The sequence below is a fragment of the Plecotus auritus genome, assembly GCF_963455305.1.
Source record: "Plecotus auritus genome assembly, chromosome: 9".
NCBI classification, from domain to species: Eukaryota; Metazoa; Chordata; class Mammalia; order Chiroptera; family Vespertilionidae; genus Plecotus; species Plecotus auritus.
The window spans coordinates 27,874,148-27,895,439 of record NC_137783.1 but is presented as its reverse complement, the minus strand read 5'-3'; positions in this window follow the sequence as shown (position 1 = coordinate 27,895,439).

Sequence of the window (21,292 nt, the reverse complement as noted above, 5' to 3'; positions counted from 1 at the left end):
TTCAGTTCTACTCCTGCAGTTTAAATCTAAGCACACATTTCTTCTTTGTATAGTTTCTCAAGGGCTAAAAATAACCACATCATTTATTAAGACTGCACAATGAAAGGTAGATGATTCTTCCGTAGAGGGCGCACTGTGGGTAAAAACCCCCGGCAAAATAAAATGTTCTGTTTCTTTACAAAAATATTAAGCATCATTAATTTTTACTTTGCCTCGGCTGTCCCCAGATTCCATCTTCATTTGTTTTAGTTGAGCAGCCTCTCTTGGGCATTCCCAGATTTTATAAGTTAAGAACCAATTTGTGAGGATCTCTCAAAAAAATGCAATGGAGTAAGTCCAACTGAAAAATGTAAAACACTCCCAAGCATGGCTGTGGTGACAGCATAAGGAACAAAGGTCTGTTGTGAGTTAGAGTCAACCTGGGTAATACCACAGAACAAGGAACGTCCTCCCAGAATTCCAGGGTGGGGAGAGACGACTTCTCTGAAAGCATCGGTACGCAATAGTATTATTCATACTTCCTCATGAATAGTTGCCCTGGAGCCTCACAAGCCGCAGAGATGGGCACTGCTTCCCCCCTTTCACAATGACGAAGCTGAAGCTTAGAGAAGTGAAGGGACCCGCCTGACATCGCTGCATCTGAATCCGAATGGAGAGGAGCAGCTCTGGCTGACCTTGGACAGTGCACCGGCCCATCTGCCCTCCAGATTTCAAAATTGTTATTGGGCCCATCAACAAGCCACCCAAGCAATGCCAGAGCTCAAGCGCCTATTCCTGTGATGGGGGAGCCCGCAAGGTTAGCACAGGAGTGTAACTTCTCATAAAACAACTCCTCTGAGTTTCTTTCAAGACAGGTCCTTTAGCAGATTTATGTCAGAAGAAAGGCAGGGGTCAGACAGCAGCCTGCAGTCCCCCTAAAAGTATAGCCTGAGCGTTCCTGTGAATAATTAACCCACCTGATGTTACACAAATATGGAAAAGCCTTTTATTGAGTTGATAGGATACCTAAAACTAAGTAAAGCAAACATGCTACCATCATGCAATTCTTCATTTTACTAATCAGTCTCCAGTTTATTGGATTTTGACATCCAACCACTAAAATATAATTGAATTTTGCATCTCATTCTGGTGTATATATAATTCTTAAATAAAGGGAGATGAGTGCTTCACTTTCTTAAAAACATTGTTTCTTTCTGCTTAGTCCTCTGACAGATCCTGGTAATGGGGGAGTAAATAATTACTGACTTCAAACAAATTTTTGGATGTCTGTCAGGGACCTTTGGGCACTAAACTGAAACGAAACATTGACCTTTGCTAATGAAGCTGCCGAAGTTTCTACATTGTGTATGAGACTTTGGGGACATGAATATTTTACATAAGACCAAGAATAAATGGCAGAGTGATTTATATATTTGGTCTACAGAAAGAGAGAAAAGGTACCAGTCATGATTCACAGAAGAGGCAGAGGGAGTAGAAGCAAGATTCTTTCCCACCGTGTAGGCCCCTCATCCACAGAGCCACTGACTCTAGGCAACGTCAGAAAAATGCGTACTTCTGAGTCTAATCGTTTGTTGACAGTACAATTCATAGCCAGGAGCCTGCCACCTGCTACCGTTCTCGGCAGTAATAGAGTTCTTTTCTCTCTGAGTTGGAAGTACATGTAAAAGAAGTGGTAGACCTGAGCTGAAGCCCTCTTTGAAAAAAAATATGAATGTAGTCAGTCCCAGCACAATGTCTGCTCTAAAGCTGACGCTCAAAAAATGTGGGGTAATAAATGTTTGTGTCTAACTCAGTGGCTTTGCACAACTCTAATTTTGCATTTTCATAGTATATGGAACTATTAGGTCCAACTATGTTATATTTGAGGTTTCTGGGCTGCAGAGGAGACATTTGGGGCCTGAGATGCATTTCACAGAGTCTTTTCTGTGAAATATATGCTCCATTTATTAGTCAATAGAGAGCCTTTTCTTGAAGAGCAGTGCCGCCTGTCTATACCGCAACGTTTTCCTCACTGTGTAATCCACCACGTTGTTGCGATGGGAGGATATAACAAGTCAAATATTTCTGTCCAGTGGTTCCAGTTAACCCCACACATCACGGAGTGCTGTGCAGAATGGAGTCTGAGAGAGAGTGAAGGCAGAAGAGTGGGAGCCCCCTAAGAGTGGGCACCGTGATGCTCCTAATTGCCACTCTGTCTCCAGTGCCTGGGACAGCGCACGGAAGAGAAAAGGCACCCAGTAAATATTTAGTGAATGAAACCTCCAATTCTCAAGTGCTGGACAATTTCCCAAATCACACAGGGCAGGGGTACAGGGAGCTTGAGGAATGGAGGGAAGAAATTGCCCGGCCTTTCCTTGTTCCTTTTATTCACTGTCCAACCAGGTTAGCCAGCCTTCCCAGCACCTGAGCAACAGCGCCCTAAGTGAAGGCGTCTCACTGAGTACACCGAGACCTGGCCCGGCCAAACCTGGGTACAGAGCTTCACTGCCAGGTTGGCCTTCTCTCCTCGTGTTTGCAGAATGGCTAAAAACGAGTGTGGCCTGCTGGAGGGCTCACCTGCAGAGCCTGGCAAACAGCCCACTGTCTGCCCCATGTGCACAGGCCGTCAAATTCCACAGGCCCTTAGAGATGTTTATTTTTGCACTCCACAGACTCTGCTCACTGCTTGAGCCGCACAGCAGGTCACACAAGGGACAAGGTGTTGCCAAAGCTGAGAATGTGGTGGACTCTTGTGCAAGACCGAGGACCTGAATTTCGTCCTGGAAATGAAAAAGTTAGAAACATTTTATAAAAATTATTTCAAGATGTGGGTGGTCATCTTTGTCTCCATCCTGACCGTTGAAATAGTTAGGACTGAACCAGTTCATTCCACATCCTTCTAGCTTGGGACCAAGGAAAAGGTTGAACTTTTAGCAACAAAGGCCTTGGAAGTAGTTCCTAACTTTTTTTCAGTTACAGTTGACATTCAGTATTATTTTATGTTCATTTCAGGTATATGATGTGGTGGTTAGACAACTATATAATTTATGAAATTATCTCCTGATAATTCTAGTATACCCACCTGACACCATTCTAGTTATTACAATGTTACTGACTATATTCCCTATGCTGTACTTGACATCCATGTGACTGTTCTGTAACTGCCAATTTGTACTTCTTAATCCCTTCCTTTTTTTCATCCAGTTCCCCAATCTCCCTCTCCTCTGCCAACCACCAGTCTGTTCTCTGTATCTATGAGTCTGTTTCGTGTGTTCATATATTTTTTTTCTTTACATTCCTCATATAACTGAAATCATATGGTATTTGTTTTTCTCTGTCTGATTTATTTCACTCAGCATAATACCCTCTACTGGTATGTCCATCCATGTTGTCACAAATGGTAAGATTTCATTCTTTTTATGGCTGAGTAATATTCTCTTGTGCATATGTACTACATCTTCTTTATCAACTTGTCTATTGATGGGCACTTGGGTTGCTTCTATATCTTGGATATTGTAAATAATGCTGCAATGAACATAGGGGTGCATAAAGTCTTTTGAATTAGTGTTTTGAATTTCTTCAGTTATATATCTAGAAATGAAATTGCTGGGTCATAAGGCAGTTCCATTTTTAATTTTTTGAGGAACCTCCACACTGTTTTCCACAGTGGTTGCACCAATCTGCATTTCCACCAACAGTGTACGAGGGTTCCCTTTTTTCCACATTCTTGCCAACACTAATTTGTTGATTTATTGATGATAGTCATTCTAATAGGTGTGAAGTGATATCTCATTGTGATTTTAATTTGCATTTCTCTGATGGTTAGTGACGTTGAGCATCTTTTCATGTCTATTGGCCATCTGTATGTCCTCTTTGGAGAAGTAACTATTCATGTCCTCTGCCCATTTTTTAATTAGATTGTTTCCTCCCTCCCTCCCTCCCTCCTTCCTTCCTGTCTTTCTTTGTGTTAAGTCATCTGAGTTCTTTATAATTTGTTAATATTAACCCCTTATTGAATGTATCATTGGCAAATATCTTCTCCCAGTCAGTAGGTTGCCTTTCATTTTGTTGATGGTTTCCTTTGCTGTGCAAAAACTTTTTAGTTTTATCTAGTCCCACTTGTTTTTTTTTTTATTTTGTTTCCCTTGCCTGAGGATACTAAGAGAATATTTTTACTGCCTATGTTTTCTTCTAGGGTTTTTATGGTTTTGAGTATTTAATCCATTTTTAGTTTATTCTTGTACTAGTATATGTTGTAAAAAGGTGGTTTAGCCGAAACCGGTTTGGCTGAGTGGATAGAGCGTCGGCCTGCGGACTGAAAGGTCCCGGGTTCGATTCCGGTCAAGGGCATGTACCTTGGTTGCGGGCACATCCCCAGTGGGAGGTGTGCAGGAGGCAGCTGATCGATGTTTCTCTCTCATCGATGTTTCTAGCTCTCTATCCCTCTCCCTTCCTCTCTGTGAAATATTAATAAAATATATATTTTTTTAAAAAAAGGTGGTTTAGTTATATTTTTTTGAATGTATCTGACCAATTTTCCCAACACCATTTATTGAATAGATTGCCTTTACCCCACCGCATATTCTTGCCTCCTTTGTCATATTTTAATTGACCATACAGGTGTGAATCTATTTCTGGGCTCTCTATTCTGTTCCATTAATCGATGTATCTGGTTTTATACCAGTACCATGCTGTTTTGATTACTATAACCTTGTAGTTTAGTTTGATATCTGGTAGCATGATACTTCCAACTTTGTTATTCTTTCTCAAGATGGCTGTGGCTACTCAGGGTCCTTTGTAGTTCCATATAAATTTTTGGTTTATTTGTTTGAGTTCTGTGAAATATGAAATTGGTATTTTGATAGGGATTTCACTGAATCTATATTTTATTTTGGATAGTACAGACATTTTAACAATGTTAATTACTTTTTTTCCATAAGCATAATATATGCTCCATTTATTTGTATCTTATTCAATTTCTTTCTTCAACATCTTATAATTTCCCAAGTACAGGTCTTTTACCACCTTGGTTAAATTTATTCCTAAACATTTTATTTCATTTTTTTGATGCAATTGTAAATGGGATCTTTTTCTTCATTTTTCTTTGTGATAGTTCATTACCAGTGTATAAAAATGCAACTGATTTCTGAATATTAATTTTGCATCCTCCTACTTGACTGAATTCATTTATCAGTTCTAATAGTTTTCTTGTGGTATCTTTAGGGTTCTCGATATATAATATCATGTCAACTGCAAATAATGACAGTTTTACTCCAATTTGGATGCCTGTGACCAACCCAGGGCCACCTGGTAGGAGCTATACAGCGATCCACAGTCCGGAGCTGCCTGTGCAGGACCTGGAGTTTCATGGGAGAGGCCACACTGCAAAGCAAGTTCAGCTGCCACAGTTCCAGGCCTGTGCAGCTCAGCTAATGGCACCAGGCACCTGGAGGCCTGCCGCTGCCTGCCCACTGCCCATAAGGCTCAAGCGCTGAAGGAGCCTCAGGCAGTATGCGAATTGGGTGAGGCAGCATCTCAGGGAGTCACCAGGGTGGGGCGAGTGGGTTCACCAGGTTAATGTGGATTTATATTTGGAAACAGTGCTGAGTCTGGGGCTACTAAGCAAAAGTCACTAGGCACATCGAGGCCAACCACTACCTGCCTAGAGCGTGCGGACCTTTGAGAGTTTTGTTTTATTTTGTTTTTTGAAAGTCTACATAGAAACAGCCCCTGGTGGTGTGTGAGTTGGGTGGGCAGGGTCTCAGGGAGTCACCAGGGTGGGGTAAGTAAAGATCACTAGGTAAATGCAGATTCAGAATTGGCTGCGTGGGAGGAGGGCTCCACACAGGGACAATGGCGGTTGTCCCTCCAGCCCTCACCCTGAAGCCACACAACTCAGTTTCTCCTTCTCTGTCTCTGGTGCCTCCCAAGCCTCTGTTCCTCTACCAGAGCCCAGGGTGAGTGCCTTTGAGCCAATGAGTCTGTGCTTCCCTCCATCTCACCCAGATGTTGTGAGGGCTCCTCTTCCTCGCACTGGTGCTCCAGGCTGAGGATTCCGGTGTGGGGCTGGCACCCCTCCCTTCTCAGCTGAGATATCCCTCCTGATTCTCAACCGCGACACATGGGTGTGGGGCCAGCCTGTTTCACGTCTCAGCCCCTCCTACTAGACTCCATGTGGCCTCTTCTTTATATCCTTAGTTATAGGACTTCTGGTCAGCTAGTCTTCAGATGATTCTCCAGGTGGATTGCTCTATAATTTATTGCAATTTTTACGTGGTCCTGGGAGGAGGCAAGCACAGCATTTACCTACTCTGCCATCTTGATCCAGAACTCTGCCTAAACTTCTTTGTGTGTGAGCTCACTCTACACATTTTAAATATTTCCTTAGCCAAACATGGCAATAGTTACATTTTTAATACAAGTTACCTATTGATTAATATATATAAAGGCAACAGTTAAAATGAATTTCATACTATTTTCAAATATACCTTTTTATTTTATGCATCAGTAAGGCACTTATAAAACATTTGAACAATCATGATAACTGTGTAAGATACTCTGTCCGCTGACAATGCTGCATATATTTGTGGATTTGCACACCCTGTACTAATTCTGTCATCTCCTCCCGGGTCTGAGACTTCCAGATTTGAAGACCCCTCTGCTTATTAAGAGTAGGGTTAGTGCCTTGGCAAACATAAGTTCCTTCTGGTCTACTAGGTATATTAATTATTCCAGGTCCCAATGGGAACTAGAAAACTTGGGAGACTTCAACAAATACATTACTTATAAAGGTAAGAACTGTGTTAATAAAATCTAACAAGGTCAGCAGAGTTCCTGAAACTACTACCACTTCTAAGCCTGAGGGGCTATGGGAGAGAGCAGCTACTGGAACTTTCTACAGAATAACTGTAGAGAGTCTTGGGTAAAGGAGAGCAGCTAGTCCACAGGATCTAACCATAAAGGAAACAAGAAAATAAATAGATCAACCCCTCACTCCTCCTGCCTTCCAGGTCCCATCAAGTCTAAACCCAAGGGAGCCTAGTTGATGAACCCCATGCATGGATCAACTGGGTTGACAACAGAGTGGAAATGGGATGGACAGTGACCTTGGAGGAGCAAACAGGAACTGTCCTGCACACCAGTGTAACCTGTAAGCTTGCCCTCAATTGCACGAGAGCTATGGTTGAAAGATGAGATTAAGTTCTGAGCCAATGCTGGGCCTTGCCTTTAAACTAAATCAAGTTGCTCAAGGTTACCAACTCCAATCTTTGGGCATATTTCAAATACAAAACTCAATTATGAAACCAACTTCCTCTTTTTGTGCTTTCACCTTTAAATGGCCAACTCCCAAATCTGCATCTGTGCTGCCAATCTTCTAAGTTGCAGACTCAAATTTCCAACAGCCTCAAGGTACCTCAAACTCACATGCCCAAAAGAGCACACTGGTTATTCTCTCCTGGAAACAAATTTTTAAGAATAATTTTGCTATTTTCCAACTAGGCATGCTACAACACTTTGAGTCCTTTTGACAACTCCCCAACTTTCATAACCAGTGAGTCCAACTTTCATCACTTCTGCTTGTATCCCTCTCACATCTGCCCTCCCTTTTAAATTTCCCATTGCTCTCTGTGTGAACTAAGCCAGAGCCTGTCCTAGCTGGCCTGGTTCAAGCCTGACTCTGCCACATAGACAGTGGCCCTATTAGACTCCTCGGCCACTTACTCATTGCAAGCTCTTATGTAGTGTCTCAATGGTTTCCTTAACTCTAGGACAGATCCATTTTTGAACCTACAACTGGAGACAAAGACCTCTTTTCCACTGATTCCATGTGGCAGGAACTTCAGTAGAGTTAGTATCATGGCTTTCCTCTACCTTCTCACCTTTTTCCATAGGAAGCAGAGTTTGTTTTCTGACTCATGAGTTTGGGAGCAACACCGGCACAGGCTCAGCTCAGCCCTTCTCTTCCTTTTTTCCACCTGGGATGTGTCTGTTAGAGAGCGCTCATCCTTCCCAGTTCTTCCACGCCAGAAATGAAATAGGGGCAGGCACCCTTGCAAGTCGGTCTGTGGTTGTTTGGGGGCAGTGAGGGACTGTGACTGGCTATCTGTCTTTTTTATGGGAAAGTACTGCATTCCTACTTGGCTGGTAGTTCTAAGCCTCGTTCCCCAATTATCAGTAATATTAGCACTTAAGGTGGCAGTTAGATACCTATTTCTACCTCTAAATGGGTTTTGAACTGAGGGAGAAAAAGAGTGTTTTTATTGATCTTTCCAAATCTCAATTGCTCCCCTCACGAACTTACCAAGAAAATGAAATGAGCCCTAGCCGGTTTGGCTCAGTGGATAGAGCATCGACCTGTGGACTGAAGGGTCCTGGGTTTGATTATGGTCCAGAACATGTATCTCGGTTGCAGGCTAGACCCCTGGCCCCGATCAGGGTGCATGGTGCCTATGGGAGGCAAACAACGATGTGTCTCTCTCACTTCGATGTTTCTCTCTCTGTCTCTCCCCCTCCCTTCCACTCTGTCTAAAAATCAATGGAAAAATATTCCAGGGTGAGGATTAACGAAACACAAAAAAGAAAGAAAATGAAATGAAGTAATCCATATTATATCACAAAGCATAAAATCTGCCCACATTAAGCATTTACATAAATGTTAGCTACTGGTGTGGTTGTTAAAGACTGCCTCCAATGAGCCTTAAGGAAGGGATAAGGCATTTAAATTTGCAATATCTTATAATCATTATAATATTTTTACATCAAGAAAGTGTGGGAGAATAACAGTACATCAAGTGGAATCTCATAAAGTGCAAAAGAAGGTCCATCTCTATTTCCTCTCCGAAGACTTCACATAGAGGCATTTACACGTGTTCCCAGGCGGGCTGCAAACAATGTTCTAAGCACATTTCGCAGAGGGGGGATGCTGACAAGAGGCCCTTAGGCCACAACGCAGCTCTGTTTAGTAACACAACATAGCTCAGAAAAAAATGTTAAAAATAAAAAAGAAACCCACATTCCTCTGACAGGATACTCCTCCCTAAAGAATTATTGGGGCTCTCCAACACCCCTCCATTATACTACTGCTCTTTGAGGCCTCTAAAACTACACACATGAATTCCCATTACATTTTTAAGCACATAGAATAGTGAGTGCACTTGGCATGGGGTCAGGCATATCTGGCTTTGAAATCCAGCTCAGGCGATGAGGTGCTGTGTGACCTTGACATGTGACTTAGCTGGCTGCATCTCGCAGCCTCCTGCTATATACGCTGGGGTTCACAGAACACCTGATACCTATTAAAATATTCATATGAACAGATATTCGCTTCCTGCCCTCTGCTATCAGAAAATACATTTTCATCTGCATTTGTTTGTTTCAGTAACTTTCCAAGTGAAAAAGTGAAGTGCTTGCACACTTTGATAGCTATACGGTGGCATACAGTGGGCACTCAAAAAAGATCCAAGAAGTTAAACTTATAGCAGTTTCTAGTTCAAATAACTCAAATACTAGCAATTATTAGTAAATAAATACCTTAATCACAGCTGAAAGTACCCATACTTATTTCCTTAGAGTATCAAAAGAAAAAAAAGTCCAGGAGAGACCCAGCAACTGTATCTCAATGGCAATTTTCCTTTATGATGTAAAGGCGATACACAAGCGTTAAATAATTAAATGGGAAGAATGGCCAAGAGAAAATGACATGGAAAACAACCCAAGAATACCATGCTCCTCGAACACTTAAACTAATTTTTACTTCTTTGCAGTATTTAGCTGCTTCTTGCTTTTGAATTATGCACTAACATTCTCTACAGGCAAATAACCATCTACCCAACATCTGTGTCCGTTTTCTCTCCTCTCTTGGATGATTTTTCCTAAATTGTACACAGATGGCACGCCTATGGCTCATTACAAAGCCTTTACAAATGAAGGTATGAGAACTGTAGCAGCACCGAAAAACGCCTGTCATGAGGCTAACATACTGAGACCACAGAATGTGTGTGCTAGGAGTGCAACACAGAAAAGACACATGGGCCCCAGGTGCGGCCCTGAGTGTTGGAATCACGGGGCAAGAGGAGTTCTATTTCTGTTGGGGTGACATCAGCCTGAGACTGTTGGTGGCCACCTTGCCTTCATAGAGAGCCCAGCTAGAAAGCCCCCAGCACACAGGGAGGTGAGCAAAGCTGAGAGCCGAAGAGAGATGAGTCCTATTGACCTCCCAGAGTTCCAGGAAGGAAAACCTCTCCCAGTGCCCTCTGCCTCCTGATGGATCCGGGGGCTTCCCTGTCTGACCCTGCACGGTATGGCATGTCCCTTCCTCTGGGAACTTAATGGCCTACCACCTTCATTGCTGTTGGGAGTTCCTGTGAAAACGCTCTTATCATTTCCCCACTAGTTGTGATTAAGTCCATGTACTACATCACTACATGCTTCTCAAACTGGAAGGTGCACAGTCCCAATTCTGTGCAGGGAGAATATAAAAGAGGTATCAGATACATCTTCCTGGAGTATCCAGTTTATTCCAAGATTCAGAAGAACCCAGTACTTTAATAAGAACTGTCCCCCTACCCCATAAATGGAAGAAAAGAAGAGCAGAGATAGGGAGAAAGGCCCCAGGAAAAAAGTCTCTGAAGTGGGGGCTGAAGGGTGGGCCTCTAGCAACGGTGGCCTCTCCTCTTGTCCCCCAGGAGCCTCCAGGCATCCTCCAAACTCACCAGGCATTTGGGTAGAATGCATTTGAAGGCCACAGAGGTGCCGGGGACCCTCCTGATTTGAATTGTGTGCAGAGAATGCTGAGGCAGTTTGCGTGCCTCCATCATCTTCTAGACCAAGTCCTTTCTCCTGGGGGTTCCTCACACACAGCGTGTACTTCTCGCCTGGCTCCCACCCACAGCTATTTATGCCCAGCCTCTGGCCGACCTCCTGCATCATGTTGCCGACCTCCTAGAGCTCAACATCACTGCATTCACATTTAAAATGCAGGGAGTGTGCAGATTGCCCTTCCGGGAGTCTTTGTGGCCCTGCCTTGCCATCCACAATTTAAAACATTACACTTGGGTCCATTTGCCATGCTGTTTCTTAGTGGACAGCGTACAGCATTTATGTCTTAATATGAAGTGGAAGACTCTCCTGCCCACCCCTGACTGTGGCCGCCCAGTGTTGAAAGAGTTTTCATTGTTGGCTCACTCTGGGACTTCACCACTGCAGCTGCTGCTGGTGCAGTGTGTGGAGGGGAAGGCCCCGGGGCCACGCTGCGGGGACTGGGCTGGGAGAGGTAGTTCCTAATTACAGGATGATTGGGAGACTGGCAGGCTCTCTGCCCTGATGACTGAACCTTCCAGGTTAGGGAAGGACCAAGTCTGGGGAAGGGAAGGGAAGGATCTCATGGTGATGGGGCAGCCCTCCACTTAGGTTTCAGCTCTTGGTGTCAGGTATGTGGCCATCACTCTGTCATAACCTTCTGTCTATTAAGTCCTGGATCTGGTCCCACTCAAACCCCAGGTTAATCATTCCCTTGGTCACCTGGGGGTCCATGATGTCACAGGGTAACTCACTGTAAGGTCTCAGTTCCTCCGCCTGGCCCATGTTTAGCCATGGGTCCCTCATTAATTCTTCTAGAGTTCCTCTGTCACTGAGGTCAAGATTTATTAATCTTTGTAACAGTTTATGGCATTTATAAGAGATGAAATAGGGGACATGGCAGTGCCTACTCAGTATCTGTTGCTGTAGTCCCAGAAGTCATCTCCCATGAAAAGCAAGGTTCCCAGTGACCATCTTATACAGAACCTACCCCGGCTCCGGCAAGGCCATCCTAGTTGTGGCCCATGAAGGCATTAGGGAAGGCTCTGGGAGGGCATCAGGGAGGCTGCGATGCTCAGCTTGTGGGTGATAAACTCAGTGCTGAGGCCAAAATCTGCAAGTTTGATATTCAGTTCTCTGGCTTCAGGTCCCTGTGGACAACACCCCTCTGGTGGCAGTACTACACAGTGGACACCAACTACTGGAAAATGTCTTGGGCCTCCTTCTCAGAAATGTGGCCACAGTCCTGTAGATAATCAAACATGTCCCCTTTGCTCACATGCTCCACGAGGAAGTACACTTCCTCGGTGTCAATCACCTCGTATAACTTTACAATATTTGGGTGGTTTAAGGCCTTCACACAGTGAACATCTCAAACAAAGTCGGAGGAGCCCTGTTGATTACAATGACTTTCACAGCCACTTCTGTTCCAGTCAGAATGTGCCAAGCCAGCCTCACCTTTGCAAAGGTTCCCTAGCCCATGGGTGTTCAGGAGCTCATAGTGGCCAATACGATCCTCCCTTGAAGTTATCCTTTATGACCTGAGCTAAGGCAATTTAGGACAGAACAATAGAGAAGGATTATAGTTATCTCTTGGGTTTGTTTGTTTTCTGTCAGGCATCCATGTCCTTTCCTTTAGGCAACAACATCTGTTTTCCTTTGGGCATCTTACTTATTCTCACTACATGGGCCATGGGAACCTACATGCTCCTGGAGAGGCCTGGCCAATAAGAGCCACAATTACTCATTCAGAGACTTATGAACCATGCTAGACTAAAACAAGTCAGTCCTGGGTCATTGGCTGGACCCATGGAGAAGTTCCCAAGTCCTAGAAAGGAAGCATAGAGCTGCTGGTGGCCATTTGTATCTCCACCTGCAGAGACCCCACCTAAACTGACATCAACTCAGGAAGGAAAAGGAGTGAGAGGTAGAGAAATCCATATTTCTGAAACTGTGTAAACATCTGAATTCAGCTGTATCTAAATTCCATCCTTGGGATTCTCTGTTAAGTAAATAAATGAATTTGTGTTTTGTTTTTAGTCACATTGAGTTTGATTTCTGTCACTTGCACCTAAAAATCCAAATTTTAAAAAAGCATTATTATTATTATTAATACGGCTCAGAGCTTATATGAATTTCTTAAGATTATGTAGTAATAAGTGGCTGAGCCAGGATGCAAACTCTAAACTGTCAAACTCCCCATCCGTGGCTCTTCCCCATTCCTCAGCTTGACTCTCCATAGGTATACTCTTGGTGTTTTACAGACCTAAATAAATACATTTTCCTCTCTTCTTGCACAAATTCAATCAGATGGGCCAGCAGCCAAGTCAGAAGCAGGAGGATAGGGAGAATGAGTTTGTAACATAAAGCAGACAAATGAAGGGTTCTCACTAAAGTAATTCTGTCAAAGCAGCCTCATACCAAATCACTCCTTAATTCCTTTCATGCTACAGGTTCTGGAAGCCCATGAAACTGAAGGATTGTGAGTCCCATGAACACAGTAGAAATAAAACCCAAGAGATCGTATTGGCTCCACTCCTATTGGTAAACTAATCACTCAAAGACCATTTTTAAAAAAGAATTATAATACAGCAATGTTTAGTATTGAGTTTTTTCCTTTACTAATATACAAGACTGCCAAGATTATAATATAAGGTATTGGTTTTAAATCCAACAAAACAATCCATTAGTCCAGGACCAAATAGGACATGTAGCTAGTTTATTAATAAAAACATATTTCATATTGTTGATAATATTAATTTGTTCAACTTTTTTGGAGTGATATTTGGCAGTATCAAAATTTTCAAAGATAACACTATATACACACCAGATTTGATACAAGATTTTATAAGATTATCTATACCAAGTGTTAGCAAGGATGAAGAGCAATGATAACTCTCATACACTATTGGTGGAAGTCTAAGTTGATACAATTATTTTGGAAAAATCACTGGGCATTATATAATAAAGTTAATGATAGGCATTCCACATGACCTCTCCAAAGTATATACCAACAGAAACGCATATACAAACACACCAGAGCACATGTATGGGAGTGCTGATGCAGGCAGCCTTTGTAAAAACCCTAAATAGGGAAAGCCTAACTGTCTATCAATATTAATCATTTGAACAAAGAAACAGAATATAGCAATGAAAATGAAAGAATTACAGAAACCAAGATGGCGGCATAGGTAAACACCTAAACTGCTGCCTTGCACAACAATTTCAAAACTACAACTAAAAGACAAAACGAACATCATCCAGAACCACAGGAAGGCTGGCTGAGTGGAAATTCTACAACTAAAAGGAAAGAGAAAAGCACACTGAGACTCAGAGGATCTGCAGGAGGCAGAGGTACCGAGGCGTGTGTGCAGAGAGGGCGGGCAACTGAGTACGCAGCTGGCTTTCTCAAGCAGGAGGGAGACAAAAGCTCCCGACTGCACTGAACTCCAGTTCCGGGTGAGACACTGGGGACCCAGACTCATTTGGGGAGAAAGTGGACTGTCTGGCAGCGGGCGGAACTCGAGGGCGGCTTTCTCTCAGAGGTGCTTGTAGTGATTACCACGGGACACTAAGACACAGGGGCCTATTAGGGCAGGGCTGATGGGAAACCAATGCTGTCTGCTCCGCCCTGAGACTCCGCCCCATCCAAGCTGAGCACAAAGGCTCTTGCAAGTCTTGTCTCATAAGGGTGTCTCCAGCACAGAAGTTCTCCCAGCGTAGACACAGCTGATCCTCACAGCCAATTGGCCTGTAGGTCAATTCCTCCCAGTGATACCAACAACAATCAAGGCTTAACGACAACAAGGCTGTACACACAGTCCACAAAGGGGTGCACCAAGAGTGTCCACCTCAGGTAACTGGGGAGGCTGAGCCACAGGACCCTATAGGACACCTAGCACACAAAGCCACTCTATCACACAAAACCATTCTATCAACTCAGGGAAGCAGCCAAAATGTGGAGACAAAGAAACAGATCACAAATGAAAGAAATGGAGGAAAGCAAACGACTGGATATAGAGTTCAAAATTACGGTTATAAGGTTTTTCAAGAATTTTCTAGAAAAGGCCAAAAAATTTAGCGAGACCCTTGAGGATGTGAAAAAGGACCAACTAGAAATTAAGCATACACTGACTGAAATAAAAAATAATATACAGAGATCCAACAGCAGACTAGAGGATTGCAAGAAACAAGTCAAACATTTGAAAAACAAAGAAGTAAAAAACACCCAACCAGAAAAGCAAAAAGAAAAAAGAATCCAAAAATATGAAGACAGTGTAAGGAGCCTCTGGGACAACTTCAAGCGTACCAACATCCAAATTATGGGGGTGCCAGAAGAAGAGAGAGAGCAAGATACTGAAAACCTATTTGAAGAAATAATGACAGAAAACTTCCCCCACCTGGTGAAAGAAATAGACTTACAAGTCCAGGAAGCCCACAGAACCCCAAACAAAAGGAATCCAAAGAGGACCACACCAAGACACATCATAATTAAAATGCCAAGAGCAAAAGACAAGGAGAGAATATTAAAAGCAGCAAGAGAAAAACAGTTAATTACCTACAAGGGAGCATCCATACGACTGTCAGCTGATTTATCAACAGAAACTATGTAGGCCAGACGGGAGTGGCAAGAAATATTCAAAGTGATGAATAGCAAGAACCTACAACCAAGATTACTCTACCCAGCAAAGCTATCATTCAAAATTGAAGGTCAGATAAAGAGCTTCACAGATAAGAAAAAGCTAAAGGAGTTCATCAACATCAAACCAGTATTATATGAAATGCTGAAAGGTACTCTTTAAGAAGAGGAAGAAGAAGAAAAAGGTAAAGATAAAAATTATGAACAACAAATACATGTCTATCAACAAATGAATCTAAAAATCAAGTGAATAGCCGAAACCGGTTTGGCTCAGTGGATAGAGCGTCGGCCTGCGGACTGAAGGGTCCCGGGTTCGATTCCGGTCAAGGGCATGTACCTTGGTTGCGGGCACATCCCCAGTGGGAGGTGTGCAGGAGGCAGCTGATCGATGTTTCTCTCTCATCGATGTTTCTAGCTCTCTATCCCTCTCCCTTCCTCTCTGTAAAGTATCAATAAAATATATTTAAAAAATAAAAAAATAAAAAAATAAAAAAATAAAAATCAAGTGAATAAAAAAAAATCTGATGAACAGAATAAACTGGTGAATATAATAGAATCAGGGGCATAGAAAGGGAGTGGATTGACAATTCTCGAGGGGAAAGGGGTGTGCGGGGTGCGGGAAGAGATTGGACAAAAAGCGTACACCTATGGATGAGGACAGTGCGGGGGGGGGGGGCGTTTAAGGGCAGAGGGTGGGGTGGGAACCAGGTGGAGGGGAGCTATGAGGGAAAAAAGAGGAACAATTGTAATAATCTGAACAATAAAGATTAAATTTAAAAAAAAAAAGAAAATGAAAGAATTACAGCTATATGCACCCACATAGATGGACCTCACAAGCATGATAATGAAAGAAGTCCCAAAATTATATGAACAGCGGTGCTCCATGTTCATAAGTTTCATAAATAGTTTAAACTGTATGTGCACATAAATAGTAAATGTATAAAGAAAAACAGGAAGTGGAGTCCACAAAACATAAGAAAGTGATTATCTACTTGGGGTGGGGGGACTTGATCAGACAGAGGCACACAGGAAGGGGGGCATCTTCTAAAATATTGGCAATGCTCTATTTCTTAATCTGGGTGGGAGTCACACAGAAGAAAGAAAGGGAAAGAAAGGAAGACCAACCGCTTTGAAAGTGTAACTAGCTTCTTTGGCTACTTAACTAATGGTCGGTCGTCTGCACTCTCCAGACCAGGCTTTCTCACTGCAGCCAACTTTGAGCATCAATAAGCAAAGTTTGGGGGCCAGACGGACCTGCTCCCTCACGTGCTTTCCCAGAACCTGTGTGAAATGTTCCACTCTCCACTCCATATGGGGCTGGAGGAGAGCTCTCTGCTTGAACCAACTTTGTAAAGTGAGGGTAGTCGGCAACAATGACGGAACGGCACCGAGAATGACAAACTCTGTTTAAAAGCAAAGCGATATGTTCGGTTCTAAGCAGGAGTTTCCTTAGTGATTTCAGTATTTATCATGCCAGTAGCAAGACATTTAGGATGGCATCTAACTTGATTGGGGATACTAAGATATTTGAAGAAAAAATGTACATACAGGAAAAAGAGTGGTATTGAGGATGGGTAAACAGACAAAAGAAGTAACATTTTTTAAAAAGTAAATAAATAACAAAATACAATAAAAGAGGGACTGTGCATAGGCCCATTTTGATAGTATACCAGAAACTAAGGGCTATGATCAATGCAATTCAAAGACAAAGAAGTGTTCCAAAATAAAAATTATAAAACATAACTCTATCGCCCCCACCACAGCATTAAAAAATGTTTCTGACGGACTCATAGATGCAGAGAACAGAATGATGGTTGCCAGGGGAGAGGAGGGTTGGGGGACTGGGTGAAAAAGGTGGAGGGATTAAGAAATGCAAATTGGCAGTTACAGAATAGTCACGGGGATGTCAAGTGCAGCATAGGAAGCACAGGCAATAATATTGTAATAACTATGTGTGGTGCCCACTGGGTACCGGAAATAACAGGGGATCACTTTGTAAATTATATAATTGTCTAACCCTTAGCCTGTACTCCTGAAACTAATGTAAAATATTGAATATCAACTGTAATAGAAGCATTTTTTCAGAAGAACGTTTTTGATTGGTTCTTACCTCTTTAATAGTGAACATGCAGTCCTCGGGGCTAAGGAAATTTAGAGGAGCATGGTTTATTTCTCTCCTTCCCAACTCCACAAGAGAATGAGTCACTCTCCTAAGCAAGCTGTGTACACAGCTGCACAGAGAAATCTACATAAAGGCTCCTTGCCCCAACTATTCACATTCTCAATGCCACTGGGTACAGGACAATCCCACGTAGGCCCACTCTGATTCTACCTCTTCCCCATTCCTTCTGGAGTTTGGATTCTAGAAGCCAGTCCATCAGTGTAAACCTGCATCCAAACATGTGTAGATAAGAACCAGGGGTTTATAGAGCACTAGAAGAGACCCTAGGAATCAACCAGGTCATGAGTGCATGTGCAACTGGCACCTACCCGCCACTTACTAGTAAACACAGCTTACCAACATATTTTGTTTGGGCCTCCAGGGTGATTTTTTTTTTTTTTTTTTTTTAGAAATTAGAATCAGTTTCCAATATTTCAAAACCAGATAACTTCATATTAAAATTCAGATTGCTTGCTTTGCTTTAAAAATCTGGAGATTCTGACAACCCAATCCTGCCTGGCAGCAATACTTGGCCTCTACACTTACTACCTGACTGGCCCCCAATATCGTTCAAGACCCTCAGCAAAGTGACTCACAGAGGCGACACAGTAAGTTGAACCAGCAGTGAGATGAGAACAGAGACTAGTGGGCCCTTTGCCACACAACCCTGGAGACACAAAGTTTGGCCATTCTCCAGAGGTTGACCAACTTGCCAACACCTTCGTCCCTAATGCTCAGAGCAATCTAGTCATATAAGCTACAGAGCAATGTTTTGACAAGGAGCCTGGCCCACCTGCATGGAGCCCAGGCATTCAGATCTGTGGGGGGTGGAGGGGTGGAGAGGGAGATCCCTCATGGTTCTAAGCTTACAACCCCCTCTACTCACTGGATAGGAAGTAAACTTTCATGGCTGTAGCGGAATGTCAGGGAACTCTAGCACTGGATCCCCAGGAGGTCCTGAGCCTCTGTGAGCTGTGGAGGGAGGAGAAGTGATTTCATTAAGAGCATGTGGTTCTTAATTAAAGAGGACCTTTTCTAACAAAATGTAAACTAATATTTTCCTATTGAGGTCAGAATTATATTTTATGTACGCATGTTAACTATGTAGTTATTTCCCGAAATTTGTATGAGGGCACACAGACTACCCAAGATAAAGATAGATGTAGGTACAATTTTTATGTTATCTACTTCTGTACTATTTGAAATATTCAAAAGAAATAAGTATTGCCATTACAACCAGTAAAAAAAAAAAGTAACATTTCTAGTTCAAGTGATTGAATTTATTACATTAGCTCTGATCTCTCATTTATATACGATTGGATAAAGTATAATTACTGACAAGGGAAGTTGTTTCAGATATATAGTTATGTGAACAAATTAAGTGTACAAGTATTATGGTCTACCTCTATCAAACATATATAATATGTAAAATATCCTCAAAACATCTGGAACATTATATTTTAAAAGGTTAGATATAAAAAGGAAAGACTAAGGCAAAGGTATAAAATGGAACTACAAAGGATATTAACATAGATAGAATCAATCCTCTTCCTATTGGGGAGGGAACCACAAAAGTTCAAAAGTTGGCCTTAAGAATTATAGCACATACACTACAAAGGGAACCCCAGCTGATTGCATAATTTGTAATGTCTGTAAGGCAGACAATTTTTCCTAACAGTAATAACAGTGAGCACTTACATAGTGCATGCCATACATATGCCTGGTACCATTCATTAAATCTTCTCAACAGTGATCCCAGGGTGTGCTCGAAACTATGAGCAGTGGGAACATGGAGGCACACTGGAGTTAATGACTCAGAAGGTATTTAAACCCTGTCTGGAGGGCTGGCTCCAGGGTCTCTACAAATTCAGTTTGAGACTGGAACTCAGACAGAGCAACTTCTAACTGCTACAGTACCTCCTCAGTCAATCAGAGGGAGAACTGTGGTATAAGACTCACATCCTCAATAGCATTCTTACAGCAGGCACAGTGACACATTTTGGAGGGCTTTTTAGACGGCACTGTAGATGTAAAGTTAGGTGGATGCAGCACTGTTGATGGGACCACATCGCTCTACTGCTTAAAACCCTCCAATGGTTTCCTCATCGCCCTGAGAATGCCACCTAACCTCCTTTACAATCGACAAGGCCTTGATGATCTGACCCCCTTCAAATCTTCAAATATCAACCTCTTAACCGCTCTTCTCCTCAGTCATGGTAGACAGCTTCCCAAGCCTTCTTTCTGTTCTCTACCTAAACATGCCAAACTCGGTTCTGCCTCAGGGCCTTTGTGCTGGTTCTAGGAATGCCCTCCCCTCCCCCATCTTCACACAGCTGGCTCCTTCTTGTCTCTCAGACTTGGGGTCAAATGTTTCTTCCTAAGAGATTCCTTCCCCACCATAATAATTGATGATGTCCCCTGCCCTCAACCTTTAGTAACTCTCTATTAAATTAGTCTATTTCATTTTCTTCGTAGCACATTTGTCACCATTTGAAGTTGTCTCATTTATTATTTGTTTATGGTCTGTCTTCAGCACAAAGCTGTCAGCTCCATGAGAGAGGGAATCTAGCCTCTCTTCTTTACCACTGGATTCCCAGCACCTAGAACATGCCTCACAGCAGGCCCCCAATAAATATTCATTGAAACTGAAAAAATAACTGCCTCATAAACTGCAGACCATTTGATCCTCACCATGTTGCTCTGAATGTCAGTTCTGTAGGTTAGTTATTCACCAGGCCCAGATTCAAAACTGCTTGAAAGCCCTGCCTCAGTCTAGGGAGCATTCAGCCTGCACAACCACCATTTGATGCTGGAATTCAGCCAAGAGGGATGCCCACAGAAACATTCCTGATACACTGCGCTTTAGTTCCGTATACACTCTCCAGCCAACAGGCACTGCTCCTGAGCAGAATTCAGCCACTTGCCCAGAGTTTGCAGCATTTCAGAGCTGTGCACTAGAAGGCTATCAGAAATGTGTCAAGTGTCTCGAGCCCTTGGGATGATAGGAGCAAATAAACATCAGTCGTCTTGGCGGAAGATTTTCCAGGCATCAATAAAGTCAATACCCCTTCCATCAGGAGCATGCAGTGAAGTTTCCAGCCGCCATGTCTGGTTGCCATAGACTGAGGCCAACATGATGCTTATAACTATTAATCTGGCAGAGGATCAAGAATTCCCTGACTTCCTATCAACTAGGCTCCATCTGTTCAAAGAAGCCAGCCGTCAGCTTTCTCATGTCTTTATCAAAGACTGAACAGATGAGGAGTAACAGTGCAGGGCAAAGTGTGTAGGAAACCTGTGCTCTACCTACAATCTAAACTGCAATCTGAGGTCAAGGGCAGGGGCTCCTATTTGGTAATAAGCACCTCGTCAACAAACACTTAGTTCATTTCTTTCTGGTGAATGTCTTCAAAAGAAGCCCTGTGTTGTTCAAAACATCAGGCAGCAAAGAAGATAAGGAAACCTGCTCTTCGTATAACAAATCTTATTAAATTATAAATACATCAAACTTATCACATAACAGACTTTTACTTTTTTTAAAATATAGTTTTATTGATTTCAGAGAGGAAGGGGGGGAGAGAGAGATAGAAACATCAATGATGAGAATCATTGATTGGCTGCCTCCTGCATGCCCCCTACTGGGGATCGAGCCCACAACCCAGGCATGTGCCCTTGACCGAAATTGAACCCAGGCAGGACCTTTCAGTCCGCAGGTC